The sequence below is a fragment of the Caloenas nicobarica genome, chromosome 6, assembly GCF_036013445.1.
Source record: "Caloenas nicobarica isolate bCalNic1 chromosome 6, bCalNic1.hap1, whole genome shotgun sequence".
NCBI lineage: Eukaryota > Metazoa > Chordata > Aves > Columbiformes > Columbidae > Caloenas > Caloenas nicobarica.
In genome coordinates, this window is record NC_088250.1 from 28,838,083 (window position 1) to 28,866,019 (window position 27,937).

Sequence of the window (27,937 nt, forward strand, 5' to 3'; positions counted from 1 at the left end):
TGTGATTGGAGTTACTGAAGGAAATCATTCTGCTGTTTCAGACTAGCCTAAGAAGGTTTTGTGTGGCAGACCCAGGCTTTGTCCAGGATTACTAGTCTTCTAGAAGAAGAGTCTTTAGTGCACAGACAGTAAACTTTCCACTGTAGTCTCACCTTGGAGCTTTTATGTGATCTCCAAGGTGACAGTTCTCAAACTTTGTATTTTAGTTCCCTCTTTTCTGTGTTTCTTTTGCAGCTGTTCTGGTAGCCCTCCCTAGTGATATCCCAGCAGTTCTCCTGTCATCTGCCACAATAGGCATGTGTCATGCCTGTGTTTGCTCAAAGCATTACTGTTTTCCCTTTGAATCACATAAAGTTGGTATACTGGCTGCTGAGGCACTGGTGGTGCTTTACATTGCTGAAGCCATATAGAGAAGATGTTTGAGTTTCAGCTGAAGTAATCTGTGTCATGGATTTTTTTCTAGACCGTGTCCTATGACTTGCATTTGTCCTTGAAGTATCAAGTCATGGGTGTCTCTTCAATGCCTTCTGGCTGTCGGGCATGAGGTTATTGTTTTTGTCACTTTTGTGAAAGAGTTGGACAAAATCTTCTGGTCTGTGGAATAAAAGGAGACTTTATCTTTAGGCAGGGAGCTTTCAAAGCTTCAGACTAAATATTATTTGACTTCTCTTCCAGGTAAATCCAATACAACAGATCAAGATAAAGGTTTCTTGGTTGAGTGATGTAGTGGCTCAAGACTGGAATATAACTCCTGTTTTACATAGCCTGAGAGCTCAATTCATCATCGTGTTACTCCTTCAGACAAGACTAAACTCTCCATGAAATGTTCCCAAAGAGAGCCTGGTCCACTTGTTTTATGTGGTTTAAGGAGCTGCTACTACATAAAGAGTGCAGAGAAGAAACAGAGGCCTTCTTTGAGATTTACAACAAGTAGCAGTTGAAACAAAATTAAATCAAATAATTCTGCTTGCCTCTTACCACCTCTTACTGCTCCTTTTCGTAGAGCTGCCTGCAAGCTGTTGCTGTTATTTAACATTCTCAGGTTGTAAAGCCCCAGTGACGCTAATGGGTTTTGCAGTTGTGCACTTTGCTTTACTCTTACAGTGGGATTTGCCAACAAGCTCTACGTATCTGTAAATGTTGCGTCTGATTTACCCTTCTTTGAACTTGCTGTGGCAGATTGGTGTCGGTGAGGGGGGGCTGGCTAGTTTTGAAGACATTTGCCCTTGCCTTCCAAAGAGATGTTCTTGCCAAGGGCTTAGTCAAGCTCCTGTTGCTGTCAGTGTAATCTGGAAGCATAGTACTGTCACTATAAGGGAAATGGGATTTGAAATTACAGCTGCTAATGAAGATTTCCCTGAACTTTGGGAATGTGTGGGTTGTTGTGGAAAAGGTTTGTTAACGTGTGTGTGTTGCCAGGTGATTTGTTGCTTGCAAGATCACCCATGCTACTTGGCAAGTAAGAGTAGCACAACTGAAATACACAGCCATGAAAATACTCACGAAAAGTCTTATAGTATTTTAAATGTTTTTCTTTAGGTGGAACGTCAGAGGAAATCAAATAGACGTTCCACATACTGGTGATTGAAATGGGTCTAGTTTTGAGAGTACGATAGAAGCAATCACACCAGAATTAAAGGTGAAAATGTTGGTTGATCATGCTCTTCTGTGCTAAGAACAGTCAGATGTGGAAAAGCAGATTTATCCAATGGCCCAGAAGAGCCCAATTGAATCAGTTTGTAAATAGCATCAGTGAACAGTCTTATGGTCTCCTCCAGCTCTGAACCCAAAAGTCTGAGTTCAGAAAACTTTTTCTAGTAGTAACCGGCTTCTCAGATGAGGCAGACTTTTGTACAATTTTTTATGTAGAAAATGTTAAGCAAAGGGAATTGCTAGGAGATGTAGATATAAGAAGTCTAAGCCAAGAAACTGTAAAAGGAAAGGTGTGAATGAAGCAATGAACTCTCATAAAAATGGATATTGTCTACAAAAATGAAGCTCTCTGGTAAAGTGATTAAAGGATGAGGTATGAATAGAAAATGACCACAATGAGTTGCTAGTTTAAATTGATATACAATCTAGTCTAAAGAGAACCTTCCTAGACTGGTTTATTTGGGTTATTATCCTGAATTTTCTAGATAACTCAAAATAAAATGATCTTTACATTTATATAAAACTTGAGTTATAATGCTTGCTGCTACATAAAGCTTTAGTGGATAATGGTCTAAGAGACAAGGGCCACGTAGGTGCTTTGCTCAGAATTCCTGCTGGTGTGCAAGAAGTGCAGGGTCTGGCTCACATGTTTCTTTCCCTATCTCAAAAATTGTGGTTTCTTGTCATGGAGATACCTTCAGCTTGTTTAATGGTCAAAACCATACAAATTTCAGAGATAGCACAAGACTGAGAGCTAATCAGTTTTCTTGAAGACAAACAAACTGTAGAAATCATCTGATTTAAAGCAATTTCTGAATTGGCTGCTATGGGTATCTGGCTCCTCTTGCAGTTTACAGGAGGAAAGAGCTTCAGAGGTGGCTTCCAAGAGAGAAATCTCCACCCAGGTGGCATGTGAGAAAAGAATGTCCCCCATGGTATTGCCACAGGGGCTTCGGTTGAAGTGTAGCAGTCCTTTAGAAAACAGCACCTTTTATTACAGTAGAGCACTGTTATCACCCCTTTTTACATTAAAGTGGTTTCCAGAACCTGACAGATAAGGTGGTGAGAGAGCCGACTGTGGAGCTGTGGAGCCTGTTGCCCTACGGAGTAAGCTGGTGGTGTTGGGAGGGGTGATGCTGGAAACCGAGCTGTCGTTTTGCCCTTGGCCATAGCAGTTGTGAAACAACCGTTGTGACAAAGTGTGGTTTGGTCGGCAGTGAATTAAAATGTATGAATCAAGTCATCATGACTGAGTCACAGGCAGCTTTCATGAAAGGAGCAAATCAGAGAATCCATCTCAGAGTGAGTGCTGCTGCCTGCAGCCGCTGTGGGCATCATTGGAACACCTGCAGGCGTCTCCACTATGTGGAAATGCAATTCCCAGCAAGCTGCAGACACTGAGACAAGTATGTGGGCCATATCCTGCAACTGTTAGCTGCTCGCGTTCATTAGAAGTTTCATGTAGCAGATGTGATTACATTAATATAAAAATGATTAAGCTGCAGACAACCTGCCATCCACGCATGCACCAGTTCCTCCTCGATTTCATTCATCTCAGCTGGAAGTGTATATAACTGAAAGCAGAATGCACTGGTAAGTAGAGGAATGCTGATGAAGACATAATTAAGATCTCAGAATAAGGAGAACACTGTCAGGAAGAGGGAGAAGCTGAATTTGCTCGTTATCAAAACTAGACTTAAGAACAGGACAACAATGTAATTATTCTCTGGGAACTGGTGTGTTAGACAAATTAAATCTGAAGGAGCTGAAAAATGCATTATGGATGTTTTGTTGGGCTTCTTTTTTTGCTGAGAATGTATCTGTTTGTTTAGCTGAAGTGAGTATATTCAAGCTGCTCAATCTGCCAAACCTGTAAAGTGGAGAAAATGACTAAAATTTGGATAGAAAGCAGTCTGTCTTTCCCATCTGGAAAGAAAGGGATTTTTTGGACAAGCCAAGCTCTTAAGCCTTGTAGCCAGAAATGAACACTGAAATGTCTCTGCGGCTGGGAGCTCTCACTCTCCTCAGTTGGACCAAGTTCGCCATGACGTATCCTGGTCTCCAGTCTTGAGAGAAAGAGTGATCTTAAAAACTCAGTTTGTGCCCAAAACGCAGCCAGCCCAGGTGTACGCTTGTTTCCCCCCACCTTAGTCTTTCTGTATTTCTTACTGCAGGAACGGTTTGTGGTACTATGTGCTTGTGCAGAACTTACTGTAACATGACCTCTGCCTAACAGTAAAACAATGGGCTTCCTTTATATGGCAGTAATTATGCGTGTTGGGCCTGGGTTTTGAAAAACCAATTGTTCCCCAAATCCTGCTTCCTAAAGAGCTGGTTTTTTTTTTAATGGCTGAATTTTCATCATCTGGAAGTTGAGCCCTTTTGTTGGGCCCTTTTCCAGTCCCGATCTTTGGTCTGCAGTAGCATTACTGTGTTGATGTAGTGAAGGCGTTAAGGGCTTCTTTCAATATAGATGAATAACAGATGAAGCTGTGTCCTCCTTTGTGTGTGGCCAAGCTACTCCTGCTGTAGATGTCTTGCAAAACAGCAGATCTCATGACTGAGAGTATTCAGAAAACAGAAGACACTGTGAGCCCGAGCCCAGGTTCACAGGTCCAGCAGTTGCTGCAGAGGGAACATTTCCAAAGGATATTCTGTATCCTAACAACTTGTCTCTGGTAACTGGTGGGTTACTGCAGACCTGCTGACCTCTGATAGCTTTCTTTCTATCATTTGCTGAAACCATTTTCCAGTGAGAGTGTTGTTGTTTCTTTATTCTCTGTTCCTTTTCTTTTCTCATTGCTCTGCTACTCTAACTGCCTCTGCTGCCTGCTGGCTTATCTTGACAGCTGCTTCAACTCCCTCAAACCAGATTTGTGCACTTTTTAAGCTCTCGCTTGCTGCTTGCACTTTCTTTTGTGCTACCTACTTGCTCCTACGGTACTTATGAGCCAAAGACCACAGCAGCATGGACTTCTCTTTTGCTTTATTAGGTTTAGTCTATGTGTTTTTGCAATGAAAAATGCCTTTGACTATATTTAAAATAGGCATTGTGGTTAAAACCTTGTTTTGCCTCAAAAAAAAAAAAATTGCTTTTGAATTTTCCGTTTGGCGTTACTTTTAGAAAAATGTATTTCTCACTTGCTATGGCACCCAGTTCACTTTTGGTCTTGTTATCATTTGCCTCTGACAATTTTAAGATGCTACCTCTGAGCCCTTAGAAATTTTGTTTCCCGTTCCTGAAAACTGCAGGGAATTTCAAATACTTCTGTGGTTAGGTGACATATTGTGACTGGAGAAATAACAGCTAATGTTGTACCATTAGCTGCATGTACCGACGTTGACGTAGCTCAGGCACGTTCATGTTACACTCGAGTGCTGCTGTGTACGGAGATTGCACGCTGGCTTTGAGAACGGTGCCTTCTCGAGTTGCTCGTATTGACAGTTCCACTGAGGAGTTTATAGATGTATCTTAATCACCTGTCACTGAGCAGAAGCATAGGGGTCTATTGCTTTTTGTCTGATGAAAAATAATGCTTGCTTTAGAGAAAATAAGTATTTTGAATCTTGCAAGGGTGAGGGGTTTGAAATGCAGAAGGAAAGCCTGGGCAAAACCAAGGAAAATAATCTCATGTTCCTTACATTTTCTAAATCTTGATATTGTTACAAAGCTGTATGCTGCACAGGAATTGCGATAGGCTTCTGTAACCAGTTGCATCTGATTTCTGGGTTATTCCTTTAACAGCTTTGCAGTCCTAACAGTAAGCACACATACGTGGGCTGCTCCCGACTAGTGTCTTTGTGACTGTGTCAACTACAGTAAAACTCCATCTGCTCAGCACATCCTCACATGGCCCAACTTGGCCATCGCTTCCCAGTTCCCTGTGTGCAGCCACACTCCAGGTAACACACACACCCCTGACAAAAGCTTCTGCTTCGGTTCCCTGACCCACACCAATTCCTCTTCCATACTCCTTTGGGCTGGAGGCAGTTACTGCTCAGCCACCAGAGATTTCAGTGGAGTAGCCCCTGATTTAAAGGCATTGAGAACCGGGTGTGATGGTTCCCTCTCCAACTTCCACTAAGCCATGTCTGACAGTTAAATACCATACTGGCTATACCAGGTACGCTGGTCCAAAAAGCCCGTGCTGCTACTTATTTCCAGCCAGAGAAAATGGAATTTTGCAGAGTTCTGTTACCACCAATATATCTGTCAATATCAACTTGAATCAGTTGAGACTGAAGCCATAATTTGTGATATAAAAACTAGAAGTGCAATTTCTAGAAGTGAAAACTAATGAATTACTCCACTGTAATTATAAACAGGTTTAACAAATGTAGAAGTAAAGATAAAACTATAATCCAGTTTACTATTGTAAAGCTATATTGCATTCTTGAACAGCAAATAAGTTACTATAGAATGAAACACTGGATCTGTTTCTCAGGAGAGGTGGAAAATTAAGATCAAGCCATGTTATAAATAATGATGCTGGTTTTGAAAAAAATTGTTTGTTTGTTTGTTTGTTTTCTTTTGGTTCATTTCCTGACTAAACTGGAGGCATCTATAAATATTTCAGAAAACAGAGCAGGGGAAGGAATACTGTATAGAAAGTGTTCCTTGTAAGATCTTTTCTCATATAGGATGAGTTCTACTGCCTCAGTGACTGTGTTATGAAAGCATGTTATATAATTCTCTGTAGATGCTCATAGACAGATATATTTATGGTTTTTGGAAACTTCATGTAATTTAGGCATAAAACTTGAAGTGTGTTTTATAGTTCTTCATTAATAATAGTTGAGAATTATGCTCATCTAAGGCAGCACACATAAATTCTTAATGTTCAGACATTCATCATATGCCTGTGATGGTTAGAAGTTGCCATAGGAAAATAAAAGCCAGTGATTTCAAAGGTTATATTTTTTGTATTCTTTTAAGCAATTTGGAAAACTGTTCATCCCCTAACACTTCTTTCATTTCTGCTTCCATGTTCTTCCACTTAATCTAAAGATATAATAGTGAATATTGAAAAAGTCGAATCAGGAACAAGATGAACTTTTTATTGCTGAAGCTTTCATTAGGCATGGCAGTACCTTATAAAAGGAAATGCTGAATGCATCATTTTAGGGAGGTTATAAATGCAGGTAGCTTTTTGCAATCACGATTTCCAGATCCTAATAGTGTTCACTTGTATCATATGTGAAGATGGCTCCGGCATAGTTGCAGGTGGCTTGATGAAAGCTTGATATATGTATGTTGGCTTTACACCTATGAAGCAAGTGAAAAGGCAAACGTTTTTTCTTACTTTCCTGGTCAGAACATCATTTGTGTTGAAAATTAAAGTTATGCTTTAGCAATTGCAGATTTAAATATTAAAAAAATTATTTCAAATTTTTTTCTAACCTTCCAGCAGCTGAACTGGATATGTAAAGCCAATGCAAAAGTTTCAGCCTAAGAACAGAATAAAAGTAATGTATTCATTTAGACTTTAAAATCTGATATTTGGGATGAAAGAATTGTTCCTTACCTGGTATTTTATGGCCATGAGCTGCATGTTGGCTTCAGCTGAAACTGTGGGTATGAAAGCCTCTGGAAAAAATGCAGACCTACAGTACCCTATTTTTGTTTCATGGTGTTGCTCTGCTTTTAATCTTACAGAGTTTCTACTGGGTTTTTTTATTGAATGGTGCAAGTAGATCCAATATGGATGGCCAAATCCAATGGAAGTGCTTGACTAAAACCAGCAGAAGGCATGGCTGATGTAGTGATACATATTTGTAATTATACAACATGCATCATCCAAGCCCGAGCACCTCTGGTTACTTGGTCAGAATTCAGGAAGGGTCTGGCCATGACCCAGTCGCTCTGCTGGGTGCTGAGCAGTGATGAACTTGCTTGGCCCTGCATTTGCTGCTGCTGAGTCTGCGGAGGGGATTGGTCTGTCTGAGCTCTGAGCCGCCCCGAGCTGCGCTGCTGGGATCAAACCCATCGCAGAGCTCAGCCAGGATGTCCTTCTAACACACGGCTGGAGGAGGTGACATTGTGCTCACTGCATTGTGTAACGTGCTAGCATGCATGTTAAGGAAGTAGACCTGTGCTAAATCGTCTCTTCGGGCTTATGATTTGTAGTTTTAAACCTTAATCTTCTGGAGATTACTTGAAGGAGAGTGTTGTAGGCAAAGATGGATGAGGGGAATCCTTGTGCTTGTTGAACTGTGGTGTGGGAGGAAATGCAGGAATTGCGAGTCTGGAAGGGAAAGACACAAAAGGAGTATTCTGGGAAAGTGTGATCTGCTTCTATCGTGCAATCCAAGGAACATTTACATCATATGCTCATTACAGGTAATGTGGAAAGTGTGTAACTCCTTGGCAAGCAAGAGGCTGAAACCAAGTAATCCCTGAAGGTGGATGACCCAACCACAAAGCACTAATCGGGCTCTCCTTGGACAGATTATTTTCAGCAGTGTGGGACAGTGTCCCCCCTGCCTACTTCTCAAGTCTTATTTTGCTTCTGGTTTTCTTTTAATGTTGGCATCTGAGGAGAGAGGAGGAAAAAAACCAAAAACACAAAACAAAACAAGCAAACAACAACAAAAAACCAAAGCCAAAACCCACCACCACCACTGAAACACTTTATTGCTACTAAAAGACGTTAAGGAGAGCAAAAAGACTGGTAAGTTTTTTCAATATGGTCCAAAAAATCTCTCCATAGACTATTGCACAGATGTATTATCACTTTGTGTGTCTTTTACATTTTTTCATCTTTGCTACGGTATTTGTTAGCACTTTGTAACTTCCTTCAAGTTAGTCTCTGACCAGTCTGCTAAAAAGCACAGAATATCAGTTTCCTATTGCAAAAATAGGTTCCCTGAAAAGCAATGCGTAAAATACAGATCATGTTGTAGCCGTTTCATTTGCTGCCATTTAATGTGTGCGTCCATGATGCCCTCCTAAACTCATCTAGTGTTTTGTAACTTGGCTATTAAAAGTTCTTCCACCCTGCACGTGGTGGATGGGTTCGCAGGCTGTCAGCTATAAAAAGTGATTCCCCAATTTAAAAAATCAGTCTGTTCTGTTCAGTGTCCCTGTAAGTAATTTAAGGAAAATCACAAATTCAGAAGTTTCTTCCTGCCCTTTTTCTGATGATAATAAATAATGTTGTGGGCCAAAGAGCAGTGATCTGTCAGCCAGAGAACATCCTAGGTAGGCTGCTGCATGTCAGATGTGAACTTTGAGTACCTCTTAGCCGGCAGTCACTCTCACCAGCACTGGCAGCAAGTCGGTGAGCAAATGTGCTTGAGTGACTCCTGCCCAGTGGGGATAACGCTCGATATTCTCTCTGAAGGAGAACTTTTTTTCCTGGAATTCAGTAAAGCATGTAGACTTTGAGGACATGTCTGCTTTCCCTGGAATTAACAGGCTGAGTTGAGTTGCAGGCTGAGATTCTTTGGTTCAGCTAATGTTATGTCTGCCATTTATAAGACTAGATTTTTAAGTGCCAAGGCTGTGCTGGTAGGAAAACTAGGGACTAGCTGGAGGGCTTGATTAATGGGGGCTAACCAAGGAGAAGGGGAACTGGCCCAAGATTGCTGTCATGTGTTAATAAGACCAGAATGCAGTCTCCATGCTGTGGCAACTATGAATTATTTAGTTAGCACAGATGGACAGCATGCCCTTTGGGTCAACGGGATTTGGCCAGAACCTCCCATCAGAGATCTGGCTTTACTTAAAGCCCGGTGTAAGGCAGGTGTCTCACCAACTGAGGCATTTTCTTTTGCTTAGTTATCTTTGGCCCTTTAGCAGCATGCTAAAAGGAAGAATTGAACCACCCTCCACTAAGAAGAGCTATTTTTATTTGTGCCGATTTTGCCACTCAAGGAAATAGCGGCAAACAGGCAGCTGACTGTAGATCCAAGTTTTCTACCGTGTTCTGTCCCTGACTGAGGGGAAAAGCCCCTGAGAGGTGCTCTTAATTTGTGCCACGTGGCATCCATTCCTAGAGAATCCTCCTTGAGCTAAGTATAGCTCCTTCACAGCACTCCCTTCATCCTCCTGCACAGCTCCAGCCAGGAGCAAAGGGCAACCAGTGGATGGGGAGCCAGCTACAACAGCCCTACACCAGTGGAGGAATAGCATTTGGATCCTGCTGGTATAGCAGGAGGAGTGTATCAAGGATAGGCTGGGATGAAAAGTGATTCAAACCAAGACTAAAATTTGTATTTGATCTCTAATGAAAAAAACCCGATGAGCCCAGCATTGCTGTTGCTCTGTCATATCTGTTGGCCAACTGATGGTACTATAGGCTTGATGAGTATATTGTTTTCAGGTAGCAATCCATTTGTGCTTACTCTGCATCATTTTGGGAAAATATTGTTTTAATAACTTGTCATAGGAATGACCTTCATGTAACACAGGAGATCTCAATGCCTTATGTTTTTGATGAGAATGACGTAAGGAAGAGAACATCTGAGCAACCTGACATCTTGGCCAACATGGTTGTTCTTAGGTTAACCCAATCCCTTCACCCACATGGTGGGTGGGTGCATCTGCAGCCTCTAGAGAGTTGAGCCCACAGGCTTCCCCAGAGCAGGGCCTGTCCCTGCACTGAGGAAAGGCAGAGGCAGATGTGCAAAGGGTACAACCAGAGGAGAATATGCATCTGCAAGATCAGAGTTTGAAAATGAGACTGAAAGTCCTCGTGTAAAGCAACTGTCTGGGCTTTGTGGTCTCAGCCAAAAATCCCTAGATTTTGAACTTTGAATCCCCTGCTGCTTTGGTTGTGCAGTTGTTTGGTTTAGGGTTTTGGTGGGTCCAGAAGAATCACTACACATTTGCAATGATCATCTACAACAGCCAGCTGAAGATTATTGGCATTGACATTAAGGCACTCCTGGACCCGCAAGATCCAACCCCTGACTCAAATAATTTTACACTATAAAATTAAATCCCTCTGGCTAAAGAATCTCCTTCACCTTAAGTAGTAATGATTCCTCCTCTACCCTCTACATATAGGGACAGCAGAAATGTCATGATTAGGACTTCCATGGATGCAGCCCAGGGGATCTAGTGGGCACAGCATGCCTTAGTTTTCAGTGTTTACGAGAGCTACGTGCCAGCTTTTTCCATTCCTGTTGAACATGTGTACAAGTGCCACAAGAGGCTTAAACCATTAGAGAAAACAAATAGGGCATAATCTGAAAAGTTTGAAAACTACCGTTGAAACAGATTTGTTATGTTGTTGCTGAAAGTATTTTCTGCAGTAGTTGAGGGTGTTTGTAGCTTCTCTGCCCTTTCAGCGTCACTTTGGGTGATTCTCATCTGGACTCTACCATTTGTAATCTAAATAGACATTGTCTGTTCTGGCATTATCAGCTGGAGATGTTATTTGTCTTGCTGGGCTCAAATGTTGTGGAGTAGCTATTAAGAATCACCTGGTGTTGCCATAGAGGTGTCTGGGTTTTAATGATAACAAAGTGATTTCTGTCCTTAGCGGGTCCCTGTCACAGTCACTGCTAGGATAATGGAGAGGTTATCAAAAGATGGGGCCCCGGCTGACTGTTTTTGTCAGGTGTAACTTTCACTGAAGTTACACAAGAGATGCCGAATATTTTGCCAGAGATCCTTTTGAACATGTGTTTAGTGGCGTTCTTTTACCAAAAGATTCTAAAGAATATATTTAGAATGAAATTTGCTTCTACCTGCACTGTCTTTGTCAGATATTTTCTCCCTCAGCACATCCTAAAATTCAGAGGCTGAAGTTTTAATTCTGTTGGTATTTATTGACCTAAAGTTCTGCAACATTTCATTTTCTTTTGGCTTTTGGATGGAGGTGGGATGGGAAGGGAGACACACTGATGGGGGTAGTTACATGGCAGCTGCCTGTGTATTTTGGGGGTTGTCCACCAACAGAGATTACCCAGTGTGGGACCTCTCAGTCCAAAAAGGATGATGAAAAGCTGGCAGGGTCCAGGAGGAGCTACCAGGGCTATCAGAGACATAGAGCAGAAGACCTATGAGGAGACGTGGAGGGAGCTGGGCTTATGTAGTCAGGAGAAGAAAAGGCTCAGGGGTGAGGTGTGACTGGTGGCCAAAGGAAAGCTGCAGGATCTGAGGTTGGATCCCATTTAGGACAGTTATGTCAGGCTAAGACTAATTGTCACGTAATACTGTTAGTACGTTTGTAACAAAAATTGGATCACATCAAAGCAATCCTGTAAGATTTTGTAAACCTATATTGTGTGTGAATACTCCCTTTCAGTTCTGCAGTGTATTTTCATGTACTTCTTTACGGTGATTTTCATAGGCAGACCCGATCTCTAGATTTGTCAAACTCTGCTGAGGTTTTTTTCCTGGTCCACTGACTTTTCCAGCCTCTCATTACTCATTCATTATTAAATTTAGCAAATCAGATTAGTTTTAGTATGGTACATAGGGGTATTTCACAATCAACCTTATGTGACATAGAAAAATGACCGAACATTTCTATTCTTTGTTTCCTGTCTCTGAGCAAGCTCCTTATTGATTAGTAACCACGGACCCCTTCTCTTCAACAGCACCTTTTCGCCAGGAGAACCTAAATTTCCATTAAACTGGTGATATTTTCTGATCACTGTTTTGTTTACTAACTCAAGGAATCAGAAGACTAGAAAAATATCACTTGCTGTAGAAAAGCTGTGTTGTGTAACCCCAGCCATAAGCTCCACTCTTTTCAGATCTTTGAGTGATGAAAACTTGCATGACCGCACTACTTGTGGTGGAATAATGCTGAATTGTGTCCAGCTAAAATCTCAGTTTTTATGGGCAATTATCATAAAGGGGTAGGAGTTACCTAAGAGATGAAATGGGAGTATCAGAAAGGACAGTGGATGTGGTGCATATTAAGAAAGGATATATGCACTTTTTCTCAAGTTTTCTTCTGTGGACCTGGATTTAACATGTTCTGTTTCTTACTGATGCTCTGAGAACAGCATCTTTGCATTTGGAAAATAAAATTATCTGCTCTCAGCTTCCTAAAACCAATTAATTATTCATTATTTGAGAACTTTGAGATTTCCCAAGCAAACGTGATAGGGTAGGAGCCAGTAGAAGTCACAGCATGTCATGCCACAACTCATGTAAACTCAGGCATGAGAAGAACGATTTATTTGAAAAGAATGCAATATCCGTCCTTTTATTTATGTTTTGCGTGTTTATTGTGGATCTGTAGGACACAGATCACTGGTAAGATTTATTTTACATTAAAAAACAGAAATTGTAACAATGTTTATACTTGTGTATGTTAGAAGCAAGTCATGAATTTTAATCATGGGCTAGAAACTCAGTTGACATAAATTGCAACGGCTCCTCTGAAATCAGTGGATTTATATGAATTTATCCCACCGTAAGTTTTGGACCAGTATATTTTAAATAGATCCCCAAGTGATAGTTTGACTGTCCTGAAAGCTAAGCGAATCTAAACAGAACGGTCTACTAGCCAATAAGGAACTACTAATGAATATTTTATACATCTCTTCCTGTTTCTTGAATTTGGTATAATGATAATCACATAAGGTGACTGGCAGGTTTATATTCAATACAAGAAGACTTCCAGATGTGGTATTTTTCTTTTCAAAGCAGCAGAGCGGTGGCTGTCACACCAGGGGAGCAGTGACCACGTCCTGGCCCTGGCTGCTACCTGGGGGTTTTCAGAGAGGGGCAATCACCAGTACAACGCCCTGACCTCAAAGCATAATGGCTTTTGTTCACCATCAGCCTAAAGGTGTCGTATTTGGTCTAGTTTGGTGACTGGCATTAGCAAAACTAAATTTTATAGTCTATGCATTTTGCCCAGTTAAGTATTCATCACCAAGCTGGTTGCTGCCATGCAAATTTCAAAGTGTAACTTCATTCCTATGTAAGGATGAGGATATCTTCTATTTGGGTATGCTTCTCCAACAGCTGTGCAGCTTCTTTCATCTATCTCAATCACTATTAATATGGTGTAGTTTCACAGACAGAATCTACTTTCTTTATGTAAGTATGTATTCTGAATCGCCTTAACAAGTAGAATGGTTGCACTGGAAAAGGGTTGTTAGTTTGAGAGCTTGGTGACAGAAGGATTTTGCTCCAGAGCAGTGAGAGAGGAGCTTGAGACTGTCTAAACATATAATCTTTTAATGTGCTAAATCTCTATTACTTAAACTCAGTCTTTTTATATTATGGTAAGCTTGTCATAACCTGCAGATGGAAGCTGGTAAATAGTGCATTTTATATTTAGTAAATAGGGAAAAAAAATTAAACCTTTCCCGTAGAATTTTTTCCACGAGAGTACTTAAGCTTACTGGAAAAATCCAAGATGCCATAAGCTGTCAAGTGCCAAGACATAGCTAATACAGTGCAGCTTTTTCCTGGGATGAACATTCAAGGACATCCTAGCCTTCCTGCTTAAATTCTATAAAAGATGCAGACAAAGTAAATATTAGCTTTGTGCTCATTTCTTTGCACATCAGGTATCAAGGCTCCTGCCAGTTTTTATTTTGGCAAGCCTGATTACCAGGTTGGCTTGCCAAGGCTGTAGAGAAACATCTTTTGTTGGCAGGATGGACTAGAAGACCTAATCCTCATAGTTGTTCCTTTCTGCAGCTTCTCTACTTCTAGTAAAGGTTGCTGCACCACAGTTTCAACTTGCTGAAATCCTGTCATTGCTATTACTTCTTGTCTACTGAAGTTAATTATACTTGCCCATAACAAAATAAAGTATGTTGTATTTGAAAGATATGAGCATATATCAAAGCTCTATTGCAGGGGCTGTGGGCCACATTTTCAAAGGTACCAAAGGGTGTAACAAACATATATTGAAACCTGTGAAATGCCTGAGAATCTAAGTGATAGTCTGCTCCTTGAACACAATCTCTTGGTAACGAACATTTCTGATGAGCAAAAGGACTTGGAGGGACAGATTTCCACCTATTTTACTAGGTGAGAAAAATCTATTCATCTCTCTCTTCCCTCTGCAGGAGTGCTATAAATGCACCAAACTGTGAAGTTAAGTGTTTTTATACCTTGTAATGAAAAATTGTCCATGTTACAGTCCTTCTTTTAAAAGCAGGAACTATGTAAGGCACTTCTTCAGGAAACGGGCTTTCTCCACATCAAGCTAATCTTTTGCCCCAGAACACAGAGTATTCTACATGTTCGAAATGGCTGAAAAATGGCTCTCACCATAAAGTCATTAATGACGGCAGCTAAGTAAGAGATACCATTAGAATCATTACCTAGTGACAAGATATAAAATTATTCTGACATCTCACCTCTTAGGCTGAAATCTGTTCTCATTTGGTGTTTCATTATCAAGATAAGAATTAAAATAATAAAGCCAGAGTTTAGCAAATTTGTTTCTGATCTTGAAGCCATATGGTGCTGATGGTAACTGCTGCAGCCTTCGTGAGTAAGGCACTAAATAAAATGTGGCAAAATTCCTATGGTTGATATTCTAAAAGGCATGAAGAAGGTGGATTCAAAATTGCCCGAACTACAAGTGGAGAACCACCATTTACCTTCAGTCACTGGGCTACAGTATGTAATTACTATCTAACAACATCGCCTGGGAATCAGATTGGGCCAGGACCTGTGCTGCCATTATCTTTTCCTTTTCAACACACTGAAATTTTCTTTCTAAAGTGGTTACAAATTAGATATTTTTCTATGTACAAACCCAACTGTCACAATCTTAGTTTCTGATCAGAGACTTTAAGTGGCTGGCAGAGTAGACAGAGCCCCTGTTTTATGACTTTGCTTTCTGTTTTTTATTTTGAGGACAAGGGAGACATTTAACAGGTAATAGTCTGTTATTTGTTAAGCAACGTGTGCCTGTTTTCGATGTGTTTCTTTTTCTTCAGCTTTGGTGATCAGCAAACACTGAGTACAATCGTCTAGAGGCAGGTTTATTGTAATGCTAATAAATGGTTTGCCGAAGCCTCATCACTGTGAGGAAGCAGTAATGCCCATTTTCAGCTGTTTTAAATAGCGTTTCATTCTAGCAGAAGGAAGCTTGATCTGCTGCAGGAGGGTAACACCTCTGCATAATCTGCACCAGCACTGTTAGTTTGGCTCAGGAACATGCTTTTGAAATGTGTCTCCTACCTCTGCCACCATCTCGTGCTGTGGGATGTTTTGCAGAGAGGTCTCCCAATACACCTGCTTGTTTCGTCAAGGATGTTCTCCAAGAGGCAGCTGTGGCTCCCCACACCTCAACTGGGGGTCTGGGGCCAACCCAGAGCCCCCGTGTCCCTGCACACCACACACCAGGCCAGCAGCATCACCCTCCTGGAAAAGCCTCACTCTGTAGAGCTGCAGCACAGCCATCGGGTTATTTCACACACTGAATTGAGAAAAAGCCAGCTCCTCATAGTCATCGTCGTAGTAATAATGACGGTGATACTGCACAACAAGAAGGGCCCTCATCCAGCATGGGGCATGACCTGTCTAAGAGAAAGGGAGCCCTGGTCATTATAGACACAAGCCAGCCTGTGCCTCCAGGAGCTGGGAATCACTGTCTGGCCACATTTTATTTCACAGTATGCACAAATTCAGAAGAGGAAATACTTTCCTTGAAATTTATAAAGTATAGGCTATCCGTAAGGTTTTGTGCCACAAAATGCCAAGGCGGTCCTGTTTTGGCTACTGGTGATAAAGGTGAATTTTGTTCAGGGTGACCGTGTTGATATGATTCTATGATTCTATATTTGAAAATTAAAGGAAAGAAGACAAAACAGCACCTGTGTGTCTTGGGGTTGGTTATTGGAGAATATTGGCCTGGCTGGAGAATTATTAGTAGAGTTTGTGCATCTCCAGTCCTGCAAGCACAGCATTTGATCAGAGATTGGGGACTAATCACAAGGAAATATAAATTAGTCAATCTTTGAAAAATAGACAAGAAAATAATGAGAGACTGACTGCTTTCTGGGCTTAAAAGAAGAAAAGGGCAGAGAAAGACCAAAACCAACCTAAAGAATGACAATCAATGGAAGGAGGACATACCAACTGACATATAACCAGTGAGTTCTTATTTCTAACTTTTGACTCATTTTTCTTCCTCGTTTTCCTATGTTTATTTCATCTCCATTTTGATCCCAGAAATATTGTGGTAGTGTAGAAATCCACTTGTGCACAAGAGCTTGCACATCTGAAGCTAAGACTGTAAATGCTTTGCGGCTAACACTGTTTATTAGCCTAGACAGAAAGCAGTTTAATGAATAAATAACCATAGTTTATCCTAAGGAAACTGATTTGGAAATAATTATTCAATGGAGGAAAGTGCCAATATTTCAGTGAAATATTTGCATGAAATATTATTTGCAGAGTATTATTCAAACATATATTGAGGTACTGAATAAGGAAAACATTTATCCATAATAAGCATTTGATAAAAGTATTGCTCAGATTTGCAATGAATAATTCAGTCTGCATTAGTAATGTGTGCGTGACCGTGCACATTATTCATATCCTTATAACTGCTATGGTAAATTGCTACAGGTTAATAGGTACTTATATCCTTTTCTGTGTAGAATGCTGTTAGGTCCATTTTTTCAAAGGAGCTGAGCCACCCAGAAGTTTAAATATGATAATGAGCTGCAGATACTAAGTGTGTGTGTAAATCAGGCTGTGGCAACGTTGGTCCCAGGGAGGCTGTTTGGGGCTAGCACGGCAGAATAATAAAACAGCGGCCTCAACTCGAGCATGTTCTCTAGGGCTCTGTGGAATTACCCCTGTATTCATTGCACCCTAAGTATTTTTTTCTCCTCAGTACAAAAGACATGTTTAGAATGGATACAATAAAGTGGCTATAAGCTGATTAGAAAATGAACAGATTGCTGATGGAAATACCAAAAGATTGATAAGACTAATAACTGGACACTGCGATGAAAGACGAACAACCCTTGTGAAAAACAAGACACAATAATCTAGAAAGCTCAACTGCAAAAAGATCTCCCTCCATGTTTCTGCTTCTGTTTCTTTATAATTGACATGTAGGCAGGCAGTGGGAGTCAAGCAGTGTAAATAGCTGTGAATCTGGCATCCTGTTGTTAAGCTCTGGACAGGCATTGGAAAAAAAACCCAAAACATGCTCCAGACCACAGAGATGTATATGAGGCATGTATAAGTGTAAAGATAAAAATAAAATATGAAATGTTAATAACATTAGATTTAGCTTTTTGCACAGATCCAAAAAGCTTGTCATTCTAAAGCAAACTGGAGTTGTTCGGTAGCATAAAATACGTGGTTTCTGAGAGGATTTAAAGTTAAGCTGGTTGAATTATTCACCCTTTGACTTCAAAGAACTCTCTAGACTGTATCAACCCATATGTCTGGTTAGAAGTTCACATATGTTGTGAAGCAGTTTTGATAACACAGCACTAATATTGCCATAACCAACAGATTTTAATAACAGGTCATTAACAAAGCATTGGCTCTAGTTACATCGCGCCCTCTCCCTGTTTATCTCTATATGCATCCTAATGGACTATTATTTCTGTACAGCAAACGAGCCAGTGACCCTAGAACAGGGATATACGCGTGACTAGGCTGTACTAATAAAACATTAGTTATTTTATCAGCAAGCCTTGGAAGTCTGCTGAAGTAAAGCAGGGGATTACAGCACAGGCCACCAACAGCACAAGAACACGATGATAGCTGGGCCTGCAAGTTACAGGCACAGGATGTTACCAGAAGCCTTAAGCACAAATCGCAAGTAGTAAATCACCAATTGCAAGAGAAATGCAATTTTGAGAGCTGGGTAGAACCAGTTTTAGGCCCTAACTGGGCCATGCAGTGAGTTGTGTAACAGCCTATTGCAGCTGGCTGGCAGCACAGGTGGAGACTTCTTTAGATGGTGCACGAGATTGCAATGAATCCAACTAGTTGCACAGGAATCTTATTTCAGAATTGGGTATGTGACTTGATGACTCTGGTATCCCGTATTGATACATATGTAAATATTTTTTCATCATCGTATTTGCTCTAGTGTGGTATTGCTTGTGTTTGGTTTGAGGCTTTGGTTGTAATTTGGATGCAACATGCAGAAAAGCTATACATGTTGGTTTTCCTGGGAAAGAAACACCAACACTAACTGCTGTGTTTCTTAAAACACCTTTGTTTTATACAAGGCTTGCAGACCTTCATCATCCTAGATGATGCCATTCTATATGTCCAATTCTAGCATAATCTGGTGTTCTAAATCTCTGGGAAAGACTTCAAGAAGCAGATATGTTTAGACAGAAAATAAGGGCTTAGAGCCCATACTCTCTTCGCAGGAACAAGATTTTGATCTTGTGACTGATCTTTAAGCTAAAGAAAACTGATTTGCCTTGTCTGCCCGCTATTATTTTGTGCTGACGTGGGCTGGTAGAGCAAATAAATAAATAGTGTTTACATAAAGCTTTACTAGAATCATGTAGGTTTTATAACATGGTCACACCTGAATGTGTGATGTCAAGTATGTAAATGAAAGATGTTCCTGGTGCATAAAAAGATGCTGCATGCTATAAGTGACAAAGCTGGAATACTGACTTACGAATTAGCCATACCATCCAGTAAGCTTGTTAAACAGCATCCCTCCAGAATACAATGGTCAATGTGAATGATCAGCCATGAATTCACTTAGTGGATATCCTGTAAGAATAGATTTTGAACCCACATTTTTTGTTCTGCAGGCAGCTCTGAAAAACAATATCAGTGAAATGATTCCTTAGTGCAGACATTTGGTAGGGGGCTGGTGTAACAGCTCCCTGACCTCCTTTTCTTGACAAGGAGAATAAAGGACTTGACTAGGAAAATGAGTGGGATTCTCATCCACCATGTGTTGACAGTGTACATCAGCTGGGGGGTCAAGAGCAGCCAGCCTCCCTTGGGATCCTACAGGATCCCCTCCCTTGGGATCACACGGGACTCAAATGGTTAAGGCAGATCCACTTTCCTCCTCCTCTAGGATGAAAGTTTCAACCTGCAGGAACAGCAGAATGTCATTCTTCTGCTCATATTCACACCTCATTGCTAGAGGCATTGCTCTTTCATTTTGAAACCTTCTTATCACTGTTCCAGATTTGACCTGCTTTTCTTTTCCTTTTTTTTTTTTTTTTCATTTTTCAGAGCTACAGTGCTAAGGGTAAGAGAATTACCCTCAAACACTCGCTGAGAGATGCCTTCTCGGGCAGTTCTCTTCTTGCATTATACCTGACACTGTCTACACAAGCACTCTGTGTTTTTAGGAAGTCGTTGATCTCCACTGTAGCAAATCTTAGCATCTCCCTTAAGGATCAAGAGTTTCAAACAGGCAGAATCTTCTTGACTTTCCTGTTTTCTTGATATCCTTAGTATGTGGCCTCTGGCTGATGTATTCTGGCTCCCCGTGCTGCCTCCCTTCCCTCAGCACGCTACATTCTGGAAAGCTTTGCTTGTAAGTACCTGACTTCTTCAGAGGAGCGGGAGCGCTTTGCTTTTCTCCTCACTTTAGGAGAAAATGAGGTGCTATTGGCAGCTCTCAGGAATAAATAGCTGCAGCCTCCCCACTGAGAGAGGACTGAAGGCCTTCAGACCAAGCTCTGGGGTGCCCCACGCTGTGGATCTGAGCAGGTCTAACCCACTGATGCCAGGTTATGTAGGCCAAGTCGTGGTTCTCTGTGCTGTTTTACTACTAACACTTCAGTGGTGGTTGAAGTTCAGATGCATGATGTACAAGCACGAATGCATTTATTTTGCTGAATGCCTGAGTGGTTGTATTTTAAATATATATTTTCCATTTATATTTTCTCTTGAGAGGATATTCACGCAATAATTACCTGTGTTGGTTTGTACCGCAAAGACCTAACTTAATCCCATTTTTCAGCTTCAGAAAATATGTTTAAACATTATTCTAGCAGGATCTGAGTCTTTATTTCACTGAAGCAAACCCAAGCTGTTCAGGCTGTTAAAAACAAACAACAAAAACAACACCAGCTTGGGAGTTTCAGCAAAAATTTAATGGCATTTAAATGATGCATTAGCCAAGACTTCATTACTTTTACCAGATACAGCATGGTGCATTATAAGGATTATCAAAACTGACCTTTGGTTGTCAAATTAAATTAATAGCTCTGAGGCACATTTGGCCAAACCTCTACACTTAGTTTGGCAGGACAGACCCCTGGGCCTCTCCAAGATGCGCAGCCCCTCGGCAGCGCTGCTGGTGTGTCGGAGCTGACAGCCCAGAGCTGGGCTGGTGCCTCCTGCTCCTGATGAGGGATGTGAAGTTAGAGATCACAAGCGATGGGCTCTGAGGGTCTCTCCGCATTGAGCTTCTTCCAGGATTAGTGGATTTTATGCCAGAGGCCACAGCGACCAGCTAATCTGACCGCCTGTCTAGAGAATTTCACCCATCACTCTAGCTGGTAAATTTGTCTTGTACAGTTCAGACTACTGCATATGTACTGCATTCAATTGAGCACTTTATTACTAAAAAAGAAAAAAAGTTAAATTCCCTTTTTGAGGCTTAGCTTTTGCAAATCACTAATATACAATGACAAAAAGCTGCAGGAAAAAAATTGTGAGCCTTGGGTTAGAAGCCAAGATGTGTAATTACTGATGCGCTACAAACTATTGCACGTGTGGTGAAAGTGTGATCCTGGAATTGATTTTTCCATTACTGTATCAAACTCCATGTGTGAAGCATTAACAGTGTTTCAGTGGGTGTGTATGAAAATCTGTCATTTGCTACAGCAGCCTCAGTGCCTGCCCTCTAACAGCCCCAAACCTGTCCCGTGTCCCCGCTGGGTATTTCAGCAGCATGAGAAATGATCGCTCTTGACACCCAGGAACTAGATAGAGAGAGGGGAGATGGCAGCGCATCCTATCTGCGAGATTGCACCTGCCACAGCACCCTGAATGATGTAGGGAAGGGAGTCAGGGTTTTGTGAAGTGGGCAGAAATTAAATGAGTAATTTATTCCCCAAGAACAGGAGCTGCCAGAATATGTGTGCCAATGCACCCCAGCGCTGTGGTGAGAGCCAGCACTCAGGGAAGGACCTCCTTCGCTCAGGGCTGGGTGAAACACACTTGTCTTGTCCTCTTATTAAGACACTGACCCAAGGCAGACATGAAAAAGAGCCTTTCAGTTCCCAGTTCTATGTAAGGACATATTCCAAATCCCCAGGATACAACTGCTGCATTGGAACCACTTGGTTCTCCTGCTGGCAAATTTGGTTTTCAAATGCAGTTGGTAAAATGGTTGCTCCGTGTGGCATAGGCATCCTGCACAAAGCTGTACTTCCCTCGCTGCCTCACCTTCAGAGATTCTTTACTTTCCCTAAAATGTGTGCGATGTGCCTTACTAGGACCCTCAGGGTCACAAGAAAGGACAGCAAAAGGAGTGAGAAATGGCAAATAGGAATGGCCACCTTTCAAAAAGCGGAAATTTTGGGAGGGAGTAAAGTATAACAAGAGCCAGGGAGGTGGTGTCAAATGCTGTGGTTGGAGGGGTGGTAAGTGGAGGTGGGGGGATGCATCAGGACAGATGCAGTGTTGGGATGAATCCAGAAATAATGATCTTCTACCAGCCCTACATCTGCTCAGTCTGGAAAAACTGATCCGAGTTCAAAGGTTACAAGCAATAAGATAGTAAGCAAAAGATACAGTGGAACTGGGAGAGAAATTGGGAGAATTGGGGGAGCAAGAGCGGATAATGAGAGAAGTTGTCATGAAAGCAGTACAGTGGTTCTCTAATGTGTTATATGGAAAAGACAGTGAACGCCTGTTGAGATTTTATATCATGGGGTCAGGCTCTCTGGTTTTGTTGCTGTATCTTGCATAGTTAACTGGTGCAAAAAGGTCCACATAACATTTGGGGTTTCTCCTTACGAATAGTGAGAACAAGCTCCAGCCCAGGGACGGGGGAAAATGTAAATGCCTCCTCCCTGGTTTTCCTTAGCAAGCAACATTTCTCTGCCCACAAATGCTCTGACACTGTCCAAACAAAGAACCCTACAGTAGAGGAAAAAGAACACGGGAATATTTTTGCTTTGTTTCCTAGTACATGCAGAAAAAGAGTAATATTTCTTTGCACCCTCAAACTCGTTTTAGCTTTTACACTACTCTGTCAAACTTGTAATCCTCCCACCTCCTCCCTTGGCAATAACATGCCACAGACTTAATTCTCTAAGTCACTCTGTCGCCAGAACCCTGTTCCTGCTGTGGTCAGGGTGCATCACCTGCCTCGCTCAGCCTGAGCCACCCGTCCGGTCCTGCCTGGAGGTACCCGCAGGGGCAGCCCTGCTCGGCACTGTTTGCTGCTTGCGCTCTCTGGGCTGTTCGCTTGCACTGAATTGCACCCGACAGGGGAGACCTCGGATCCGTTCTTGTACTTGCAAATGGTGCTGCTCCATCAGAAGACTGAAGTTCTCTGCCTGACCACCAAAGATGTGTATTTTGCAAAGCAGATGTGCGGACCACCTGCTGCCCCGCCACATTCACCTTTCCCCAGGGTCTGTGCTGCCGGTACACCTCCAGCTTAGCTGGGAGATATTCTCGTCTTTATGGTTACTTCCCAGCCTGACCTCTCTGTTGGAGGTCTGCCAGCAAAATTAGAAATTAATTTCAGGTCTAGTGGTGGTTTTATGTGATGCAGCTGCTCATCTGCCAGGAACACAATTTGAACCCCAGACAGAGTTGCTGGGCACTGAACAGGCTGTGCAGAATAACAGCTTTCAATCAATACTGACCTGAGATGAAGACGAACCTGTCTGCAAGAGACAAGAAGCTCTGCAGAGCTCCTATTTACAATTCCCCTTGGCATGCTGAATCCCTACCAACAGCAGATCCCTTCTTTCCCAGGATTGTTATGAAGCAAACTCCGTTTCATTTAGGTCATGACCTTCTGTTTGATTTTTCAGAGAATTATGACCTCATGGGAAGCTTGTTTTTAGCTCTTTGGATGGAGAAACTAATAATCAGTTAAGTACCAGAGGATAAGCATTTATTTTTAATACTAGCTTCTCAGTGTAACCAACCATAAAATATTTAAGGTTCTTCCTTGTAAATCTAACAGCTACTTGTTCTGAATGTGCTGCTTTTTCTCCTAATCTTGATGAAGTCTCCTATACCTCACTGCAAAGTAGTATATGAAATTCTGCCAAAATGAATTCTCTGGCCTGAAATGCAGTAGAGTCTGTAGCCTAGAATAATGTTGCCTAAACTGATCTAAGCGTTATCATATCTGATAGAAGAAGGAAAGAAAAAAAAAAAACAAGGAAGGAGATATCCCCCGGCCCTTAATCCACCTTTCTCTATACTAATCTGAAGATGAGCTTGTGAATGGTCAATAAGGGGGGCAGGGCTCAATGGCAGTTTGCTGAGCATCTGGCCGAGATCCTCCGCTGATGTAAATCATGTATGTTTTGAAGCTCATCACATCAGCAGCAGATTGGGTTCCGGAACAGTAAATATTTACTTCTATAAGGCCCTTTAACAAAACATCATTTTCTATTCCAGCTCTTGTCCCAGATTAAGTCCAGATAAGTAAACTAAAGCATGTTACATGAAGATAGGCCAACACAGCAGTGTTTTGGAGCCATGTTTTGATTTTTTTTCTGGAAAGGAAGGACGTCAGAGATGCTGTTCCTTAACCAGGTCATATTGAAGTTTCCCCAAATTATATCTGCCCCCTTCCTAAAGCAATAAAAGTGTTGCTATTAACACACAGTGCATTTCTGAATAGTGTGACAATGGCAAGGTATATATAATACGCAGACCTATAGGAATGTGGGGTGAGCAACGACCTGATAGAGACACATCCCTGAAGACCTTATTTCACTAAAACAGTCTCCAACCTTCACTTTGCCCAAGTAGAGCCTCCAAGACAGGCTGCAACGCATTTATCCAGTAAACTTGTCACACAAGACAGGCTGTGCTGAAGTGCTCGGTCAGGCCCGCCTTTGCTGAGAGGTAAGAGGATCTCAGGTTGTTTACTAGAAAGTGTTGCATAATTGGCAACACCAGCTAAAAACCAGGCTGGCAGGCTCTGTGGGAGCCATACTGGATAGCACTTCCCAGCTGCCTGGGTCAAAGGCTTGCATAACACTGGGAAAAATAATGTCTATCTGTGATACTATTTGAAGTGTAAACTTCATTAAAAGTATAATCTACTGTAATTTTTTCCAGTTAAGTGTGTGATTTTGGATTTCTAAGATATAAAAGGTATAAAAGGACTACCTTATTGTATTGACATATTGTTTGGTTAATTTTAGATCTTGTGGCACTCTCTTGTTAAACCATTTCACACATTCAGGTAATTACCTGATGCAATTGCACATAAGTAATAACACCAGGATGCACAGATTTGCTTTATCCCTCTTCCATGCAATGGATGCTTCCAAGCTCTGATGAAGTCAGTGCAGTTACTCCAATGTGAGATGCATGAGTCTCATCTTCACACCGCACAGATACGTAAAGAGAGTGATGCTGTCACAGTTTTGTTTTAAACACTTTATTCCAAGCTGAGTCTTTAAATTTATGTTATTTGACTCAATAAATGTTTGATGGTCTCAGTGTAGCATCTAGTGGAGAAAGTGTAAATAACAGAAAAAACGCAAAGCAGGAACGTGCCATTAACCCTTGCGCATGGCAGAGATGGAAATGTGAAGTGTCAGGGAGTGGGAACAGTCCCTTCCCCACATCATTCAGTAAAACCCTTCAAGCGTTACTGCAAAGCGGCCACAGTTAACTGGGTACAATGCAGGGCTTGTAATCCTGGCAGAGCAGGATGGTATCACTGGCTCAAATTCAGCCTAGGAAGGTCTCTCTGAGGTACGCAATTGGTGGGAAGGCAAATTGTCCTTTAGAAACTTCCCTACTTGGTTTAAATTTGCTCTTGCTCCAGCAGTAGTTTCTGTCCTGGCTTACAGTCAGTTTTGTGTTTCTTCCGTTCGTGCTAATGCTGTGTCCAGTCTAACTACAGAGCCAGAGTTACTGTTCCCCAGATTCTGTCCTGGTGGAGCCCCTGCACAACCCAAATGGTGTGGGTGTTACTGCAGCAGCTGGTTGGACTGGAAACATCACAGCCAGGTCTGGCTCAGAGGGGACTTGGCTCAGGACTAGTCCTGGACCTGCAGCACAGCCAGACCTCGCGGGGCTTGGGGAAGTTGTGAATGCACAAGCAAGATGGGAATTGTTCCTGCTCCCTTTCTGCAGGAATTCAAAGGCTTAGCTTTTGAGACATACCAAATCTCAGCAGCTGAAAAACTGAGTCCTCTGTAATTATTTAACACCACCAAAAAATTTTATAGTTACATTTTTAACATTTTTTTTTTCTGAATGTTATTATTGTATCCTGTTTATAAACAAAGTAGAGTGGAATATCTGTGGCAAAAGAGAAAAAAAGCTTCATTTTCAATAACCATGAATTTTACGAAGAAAAGAAGACTTGTTTTCTAATTATTTTCTTCAAACTTTATTGGGACTTTTTCATGTGCGTAATGTCTTTGGTATTTTACAGGGTGGTGAACAAAGAAGCACAAATCTGTACACCAGAATCTGCCTCTAGGCACAGCTGATAGTGGAGAGTCGTCCAGAAGCACCACTGTTAGGGGAAGGAGACAGCTATGAAATTAATGATGGGATTGCAGAGCCAGTTCCTCAAGATATGGCATGAAAATGTGCTGCCTTGAGCAGGAATAGAAAGTAGAAGGTAAGTATGTCCCTCATTAGGAGTACCTCTAGAGAACACTGTGATTAATCCAAAATTATATGAGATACAATTTCTTTGCAATTCATGAGGACTCTGTATATTGCCCCATACATGTAGCAGGCAATTAGGGAAGCATCTGCATTAGCCTGGTAGCACTAACCAACATGTAGCAGGAGACTCAAGGGTTACCCATTCTGTATTTATCCTTGCTAAATCTTTTAAGTAAGGCTGAGGTTTGTTCACATCTGTTTACTCCTTCATCCCCATTAGCCAGCGGAAAGGTGTAAAGTGGGGGGATTCTCATTCTCATTCTCATTCTCCTGTCTTGGTGCAAAGAGCCTGGCTGACAGTGCTGCCTGCGAGCAGGGAGGCTGCCGGCTCATCTCCTCAAGTGCCTGTCAGCTCTGTCCTCATCTCAGTCCAGCCTCTCCTTACTTGATGTTTTCCTGTTCCTCCGAAATGCCGGGGGTCCCATCCAGTGATCCCAGAACAAAAGCCCACTGGAATCAGGATAACTACCATGTTTTTTTAGAACTTAAGAAAGCGCAGCAGACATCACTGAAAAACTATCTCACAGTGGTCCAGTAAGTAACAGAGCTTGGAGATGGAGAGAGCCAGCTCGAGAATTTTACCTTTTTAAGCGGAGAGGAGTTACTTTATGCATGCTTTCTGCCGCCCTAAAGGTGACTTGGGAGTCTCAGTAGCAACACTACCGGTTGTGAAAGCCAGGCATTCAAAAAAGAGTTTGTTTCCAAGATTGTGAAATACAAAACATAGTTGCAAAGATTGTGAAATACAAAACATAGTCGCATTTTAATTTGCCCCCTTTTTTTTTTCTGGATTTTTCGACTTCCATATTTCCAAGTCACCACAACTACCATGACTAGAAACATTGTTAATGTCATTCTTACCATCAGAACTATGGCTGCTTATAACAGTAGTACATGAAAGCTAAGATTCTTAGATAATAAGCAAATTTCTTGAGCTGTGGGCAACGTTACAGACCTGCTATAGATCAGATAAAAGCCACATTAAATCTGCAATTGGTAGCTTTGGTGGTGGTGTCACCAGAGAGATGAAACGCTGAGCCATCCCGTCCTCAGTGTGTGGTCCCTTTGCAGTTGGGTAAGACAGGTGCAGGTAGCACAGCAGTGTAAACACAATACAATGCTCTATTATTTTCAATGCAGACTACAGCTCATAGGCCTGACAACTCACCCGTTATTGGCTTTTGTGTTCTTCTGTCTCTCTCCTAACCCAGAAGCCAATATTTTGTCTGTGAAAGCATCTTTTCAGGGCTCTATCCAAGTAACAGAAGTGGAATAGTTTGGAAACTTCTATCAGCTCTCTGGTCCTCTTGTCTTCACTGGTTGTTTCAGAACTTGTCACCTGGTACACTCTGTCCAGACTATTTTTAGGGTACATATATTTTTAAATTAAAAAAAAACCAAAACAAAACAACATATACAACCTTTTTGTAGTCTTGATCTGAAAATGTTTTTTTCACCCTATTAGAAAATGAAGTGAGCTGAATTTTGTGTAAATGTTGATTTTTAAAATGATAATTAATGTAGCTAATTTCTATACAATCATCC

The 27,937-nt window shown here is 41.6% G+C and overlaps 1 protein-coding gene across 2 annotated transcripts in view; it reads left to right on the forward strand.

Annotated features, from left to right (window-relative positions):
- Nucleotides 1–27,937, forward strand: part of TMEM177 (transmembrane protein 177) — a 39,239-nt gene that overhangs the window by 5,491 nt on the left and 5,811 nt on the right. For both annotated transcript variants that reach the window (XR_010606408.1, XR_010606409.1), the window contains exon 2: nucleotides 26,151–26,342. The gene's annotated coding sequence lies outside the window, so the exon portion shown is untranslated. The remainder of the gene's footprint in view (nucleotides 1–26,150; nucleotides 26,343–27,937) is intronic.